At 37.5% G+C, this 7128-nt stretch overlaps 1 protein-coding gene across 4 annotated transcripts in view; it reads left to right on the forward strand.

The window, feature by feature from the left end:
* The first annotated feature begins 2418 nt into the window (after positions 1-2418).
* The window catches only part of rusc2 (RUN and SH3 domain containing 2), a 39159-nt gene continuing 34449 nt past the window's right edge, over positions 2419-7128 (forward strand). For 3 of the 4 annotated variants that reach the window (XM_035657743.1, XM_035657744.1, XM_035657746.1), the window contains exon 1: positions 2419-2581. The gene's annotated coding sequence lies outside the window, so the exon portion shown is untranslated. The remainder of the gene's footprint in view (positions 2582-7128) is intronic. The other variant, XM_035657745.1, reaches the window with a different exon arrangement.

Raw genomic sequence — 7128 nt, forward strand, 5'->3', positions numbered from 1 at the left:
ATATTTTTATGTTAATCACACTAAACATCTCCATGATAAACTAAATTAAACCAATACCACTATTAATGTGTCTTTATATCTATTTAGCTTTAGCTGCTCAGTTTCAAGGCTACCTTGATTTCTATGTCAGGTGGTGCCATCTAGTGGTAGAAAAAAAATGTTCATACCCTGAAGATACAGGTACAACCTATATAAATGAGTCAAAAAATGTGCAATTCTTCCAAACAAGGCATGACAGGGTCACTTAATGAAATAATGTGAATGATATGCGATGACCTTCACAGTCACCAGATCTCAAACCAGTTAAACAATGCGGTCATTAAGACACCAAACAGGGGACTCTTTTCAGTGGATGGTCAGAGACTTGTAAAAGCTTTGCCACCTTTTTTTCTTTTGTCACTCAGTTGTGTATAAATTAACATGTTAATTACATCATGTGACATAAATGTTAATGTAAAAATAATTAATAAAAAGTACAAATGTAGTTACTTGTGTTGTTGGTTTGAGGACAGGCACACATTTTTGTGATTTATCGCTCTGGAGCTTTACTGTTTTGATTTAGTCTCACTGCTGCTATGTCTACATATAAATAATACACAGACATAAACAAAAAGGATACAAAACAAGGTGTCCTTCAGACATTTTCCTTAATCACAGACACAAGTTATATTACTCTAAGAAGACCACTACAGATAGTCCGCAAAAGAGGTATTTGAAATAAAACAATTTATTGGAGTTATAAATGTGCAGTCTCCGAGCACTGATGTGTTAATAACAAGATCTGTTCAAAGGAGAATAAAACAGATTCCATAAGGAGTCATTTACACCTTTCTTACGTTTTCTCATTAGTAATGACCTCATGTTAAGGTTCAATAGCTTTGTGTTTTTTCTTGTGTTCCCTGTGCGTTGGGTCGTTGAAAAAAATGTAGGCCTCCATTGTGTATGCTTTCCAGCAGTAATGTTATGCAACCACATGGAGTAATATATTGGAATGGAGGTTCAAAATGTGGTCTTAAATGCAGTAACATTCAATAACCAGCAGATGGAGCTCAGACTATACAAGGGACAAAATAAGTAAGTAAGTAAATAAGTATCTGAATCCTACTCATTTATGGCTGACCCAGCACAGGTCCTATCACTGTACTAGATTCAATTAATATTAACCTGTGATTTTTAAAATAAGACAATGATTCAGTCTATATTTGGAACGTTTTAAAACATCCCTTAAACATTTTGTCTGTATTACTGAAATAGAGTCAAGGCGCTGCAATGTAGACCAGTTCAGAGTAATTATGGTGATAATATCTTTGAAGCAGAGATGCCTCACATTCCCTGAAGAAAGCAAAAAGCTATATAACAGCAGCCTGTGTACAGATAAACAGTGGTTGGGTAGAAGAGTAAATGCTTCAAACTTTATCCAGTTAAAACAAAGCCAAAAATGCAAAAAACATCTTGTTGCATGTAAAGCAATTTTTCATCATCAGTTAAGGGGTTTGACATTCCTATTTTCATTTGTTTGGATAAAATAGTATGTAATATATATTATATATTTAATGAATAGAGTGAATATTAAATACCTTTTGAATACAAACTCTATCAGATATCTCTCAAGCTTGTTTGCACTTTGATATCTTATCTCAGATTTTCATCTGAATCTATCAAAAACTGCTGTGTTTTGTTAATCTCAGTTTAATTGTTGGTTTTATGACCCTCACTAAAGTTGTGACAGTGTTCAGTAATGTTCAATAATCTGTTATACTGTGAACTCTATGCCCTTCATTGCTGCAGCAATGACACAGTTTTCCCAATGGGAATGTAATGGGTTCATAAAATGAAAAAGTGTTGTGTTAAACTGCTGACTATCAGCAGTGCTGAGAGAGAGGTTTGTGTGGGTTAGATCAAAATGGCAAAATTAGGTGTACTCTTAGTCAAGATAAGACATTTTAACCCATTTGTTTGTGCACCAGGGCAATATTCTTTTGTTGTTGTGTTTATCACATGTACAACTTTTGACAAGAACCAAGTAAGGAGACTACTTCACCCATGTTTTGACCACTCTTGATTTAAAAAAAAAAAAATGGAAATGGTTTATGATTTGGCCCCAGGAAAACGAGAACCCCCCAATGGGGCAAAATACTGGAATGTGCATGAGTCTATTGTTTATTATCATGCAAAGCACAGTGAATTGCTTTTGTATGAAATGGTGCTATACAAATCCAGTTTTAATTGAGCTGAACTGAATATGTAGAATAACCAAGACTATTACATCATTTCTGTGTGTTAGTGCCTGCGCCGCTTTCTAATCAGTGAAGCTAGATTGGATGAGGTGACAAGCGTAATGAGTGGCAATCGTCCCACCCGGGTTAGATAATCCAGTCTGGGACCAAGCTGTGACCTCAGGCTGACGTGCCGCTCCGGCCCAGCCCATCCGGCGATGCACTGCCGCTGTCTGCCCTGCAGTCTCACACAGAGACAACAATATTCCCACTCGACAAGGACTAGCAGCCTACCCGCCTGGTTACCCACAGCCCACGTATGCTTTGTATTACAAACAGACCTACTGCCGACCGACTGCGGCAAGGTGAGTGTGTTTCATTTGGATTTTAGTGGGGTTATTCGGGCTGGATGAGAACAGACGGAGGAAAAAAAACGCTTCAGCTGGGCAGCATAGCTTCGCAGGCTGAAAAAATGATGCCTCGCTCGGTCACAACGGGAAAGACGCAGCCTCGGCTTTCAAACGATATTTTCCGCTCCCAGGTGCCTTGTCGTCTTAAAACAGCTGTTTTTCGTTAAACGTTGTAAAAGGAAGATGGTGCTAACTTGGTTGGTGGCGTTGTGAATTTTTTTAATTTATTTTTTATTGCGGTGGCACAAAGGCAGCGAAGCGGAGGGTAACGGGTTGACACACCGTCGGTGTTTCATCGTGTATATGCGGGTTAAAAGGCCGTGGGCACGGGATGAAAATACACAATTAGACAATAATAAACAGTCACTATTTGTTTATGAGGAACTGAAATGGTGTAACGTTGCCACACCAGGGGCCTGCACCCTTATGTTATCACCATATTGACCCGATATTGCTAGAAACAACAGCGGCACACAACCAGGGTCAAATTCAACAGAATAAAGAAATGTAACTTCCGCTGAAATTTAGGAAAATAAGAGCCTGACCTCGTTGGGTAATGCTTGAACAATTACTTGAGGGTTGAGAAAGACAACAATATTAAAATGAATCAATCAATAAACGTATTGATTCGGCACATATATAGATTATAATGTATAGATTTTGTATAACTACAGATAAGAGTTGATTGGACTATTTTGAAGTGATTGCATTTGTTTCCAGTGCACACACCCAGGCTTTTATTGTGAAGGCAGCCTGGCTGTACTTCCTGATGTATTCTGGTCCACAGTGTGTGGTGGTTGGTGTCTTGAGGTGCATTACATGCAGTATGGTGTGGATGGATGCAGATTGGCCTAAAAAGCAATAATACCCTCGTGTTCCTGCTGCAGCATTAACCTGTAAGTATTGCTTCTCAGTTCGAGGGGAGGGGAGCAAAGACTTCAATACATGGTTATCCTCCTGACATGTTAACTGCAGATAGATAGGGAGCTATGGGGAAATTTATATTAAAGATGCTTTTTGTTATTAGGTTTACTATTAATGGCAGTAGCAGTGGCTGCAGTAACAGTTGCAAGTAAAAGTTTTCGGCAACAGCAGCAGAAGTTGTTGGAAGTTGGTTGAGAGACAGTACAAAATATACTGATACAATTCTAGCGTAAAACCATAATGATTTCCTTTAGAGGTAAACTAACATGAAACTCACATGAAACATGTCTGATACATGTCCTGTAGAGGCGACACCACAATAGCTACTCTTTTATGTCTGCAAAAACCTTTTACACATCCTTCCATTCAATCAAGCAGAACTCACTAAAGAGAGAATGAGATCAAGGGAGAATTGAAGATTAGCAGGCTTAAAGTGACGTTTAAGGTCACAATATTACCCCAAATCAGCACCAGGCCCAACGTGTGTCGTGTGTGTAGAAGTAAAAAGTCACACAGGGATTTATTCTGTAACTTAAGGACAAGGATGTGTCAGCAGAACTGCAGTTATCAGAACAGTATAGCTTTCCTAAGCAATACACAGATGTGTTTGTTAGGGTTCCTCTTGGTTAGCTGACACCTCTGTCACTAAATCTGTGCAGGGCAGTCTTAAATCAGTCCAGATACTGACTTCCTGGTCTTCTGACTATTCCAGAAATAAATAAATCAACAGTAGGTGGAAGGGCCTTCTCTTTCCAAGCATTTCTTCTTTGGAATCATCTTTCTACCTAAATTTGAGAGGCTTGCCTTCAACCTCACTTAACCTGCCCTAAATACTAAGTATGGTCATCCAACTTGTATGTGTGTATGGGTGTGTGTATTTGTATGTGCTCCTTGTATTTGTGTTGCCTCGCTAATTGACGTTTTGTATATTCTTTGCTAATGCTGCTCATTGACCCGACTCTTATTGTTGCTTGGATTTTGCGTGTAATGCTTTATGTGGAGTTTATCTCACCTCTCTACAATTTAGTGTGTTTTTGATAATGTTTTCTTTTATTATACGTACAGCCCTTTGAGGCGTGCTTTGTGATATTGGGCTGTAATAAACCTGACCTGACTTGTAGTCCTCAAACCTGAAGCTAGTCATGTACAATTGAAGTTGTTACTTTGACCAGCCTGATTGTTAGCGGCAGCAATCGACAGCGTAGAAAATTCTGCCTCCTTTTTAAATCTGAAGTTAACTGTACAGCCTTGATCTTCTGTAACCTGAAAACTATTAGTTAATTAATTGTTTGCTTGATAGACATAAATAAATGAATTCATTTTTTTTTCATTAAATGTTCATAATTGATTAATTGTTTTTGTATTTTGTAAGCAAAAATGGCAAATGTTTTCTGATTCCAGCTTCTTAAATGTGAGAATGTTCTGATTTTCTCGTTGTTATATGAATTCTAAATTGAATATCTTAAGGTTTTGGACTGTTGGTTGGACAAAAAAAGCAAATTGAAGGCTTACTCTGACTATTTTGGGACATTTTGTAAACCAAAGGAAGTGATTACGTGACATAATAATCAATAATGAAAATAGTTGTTCTACTATGGACTACTTTGACTTCTATAATATACTATTAATTTGATTTATCTGACCATTTAGTGAAAATTAAAGAAAATCAATTTCAAAATTGCCTGTAGCTCAAGTTTTTTTTCAGATTGCATGTGTCGTCTAACTGTCGAAAACCCAGTGGCCAAATCTTTACAACTAAGAATCTGGAGCCAGTGATGTTTGTAATTTTACTTGATACATGACTGTAATTGTTGACGGGAAGTCTTCATTCATAGTGAATGTCATTTACAGCAGCAGTGTCTTTGCACAGTATTGAGTTCTCTAATGAGATCAAGGCTTGATCTGTCTCTAGTCAGTGTGAGAAGGGACCTGTGGGTATTGGGCCTAACCATCATGGCATTACCAGTTTAAAGCCTCAGCATTGTGGTCATGCACATGTTTTCAAATCACAACTGATTGAGTGTGTCAGGCAACGTGTCCGTTCTCAGTGCTCAGCTGCTCTTCCTGATCTTGGAATGTGTCTCTCAGTGTTACATAACCTAGAGCCTGCAGAGGCCGGATGTGCATAGTTTCTCTGTGTGTTTTCGTGTGTGTGTTTGATATGTGTTAGTGTGTATTGTGTTTTGATCTTTGTTGTGAGTATCACTGATTTATAAAAGCCCTGCATGCAGATATCATAATTCACGCAGGTCCTATTATCCTATTATTATGTTATTCAGTTTCCCTTAATAGACTTTTTCAACCCTATGTTATCTGCAGCTATACACGCAGTGAAAAAAGTGTCACTTTATTGGTTTGGTTGGCTTGTTTTGAAGGTTGTCCAATGTTGAAGGATTACATTTCAACAATATAATTATATTGAGAACTTTTCAAGGCATGCCAACATCCCGAAAGCCTTTTTTTTTTTTGTTCTAGAGCTCTTTTAAAAAAAAAAAAAAAGAAAAATGATAAGGAATCAAGCACACCAGTTTTTGCTTGTCTAACTCCTGTTCCCATTGATGCCATTGATACTATAAATATCTGCAACTATGACATTTTAAAAAGTGTCTCACTAAATTCAAATTATTTGCAGGTTAAAATATTTATTTAGAAGGGAACATTTATCTTAATGTAAGTTTATGACAATAATTGCTGCCATAATCTCTAATCCATTGTGTTTCAAAGTGAGAAGGTTGCTGGTTCATCTCTTTCGTTAGTAGTATTTCAGCTCCTGTGTTTAAGTTGAAACGGTACTCTCCCCACTTCGGAAGTGCTGAGAAAGGGCACAAATCCCAGCGAATTTTCTCCGTTGCAAATGTCTCTGCAGAAACTCGTGTTGACTGTGCAAAACATTAATCGTAAGACTGGTCATGAACCGACTTTAAAAGAAAATGGACTTTTATATGACAGTGCGGTGGATTCAAAAGAGTTGTTTTAAAGCCTGCGTGTCAGACAGTTCTCTCAAACACTTGAACCTTACGTAAACTCTCCCAGTCAAAGAAACCACTGATATTAGTCATACGACAGTGTGTCTTCACAGCCAGCTGAGCCCACGTGTAGCCTCTGCAGGGCTTTGGTGGTTTGACCTCGTCACAAACCTCCGTGTGATGTTGATGCAACATTTGTGTGAAAGTATTGCCACGGTTCTCAGTGTTCCTCAGGGAACTGATCAGGGTCCTTTTCTGTTTCCAGTTCGAAGAAAGACTTGATTTCTTGAAATAATTTAGCTTTCAAGGGCAGCAGTGTCAAAGTAAAAAACACATTTATTCATGTACTGTTACACTTTGTTACTTCTACTTCATATGAATGTAATAAACCTATGCATCGGTCTAGCTACACGTAATGAAGGGTCTGTATCAAGATTGTTTGTTTATGCATTTTTGTTGTTTTTTGTTTGTTTCTTTGAAAACACTATTTGCTTATATTTTGCAATCAGGTTTATGAATCTATTATATGTTTAATATTGTATGTGTGATAATAATGCAATAATACATACAATGTAACTCAAATGGTTATATACATGACAAATACTTATTTTT

Source organism: Morone saxatilis, unplaced genomic scaffold (assembly GCF_004916995.1).
Source record: "Morone saxatilis isolate NCDOM2014 unplaced genomic scaffold, NCSU_SB_2.0 Contig16, whole genome shotgun sequence".
NCBI lineage: Eukaryota > Metazoa > Chordata > Actinopteri > Moronidae > Morone > Morone saxatilis.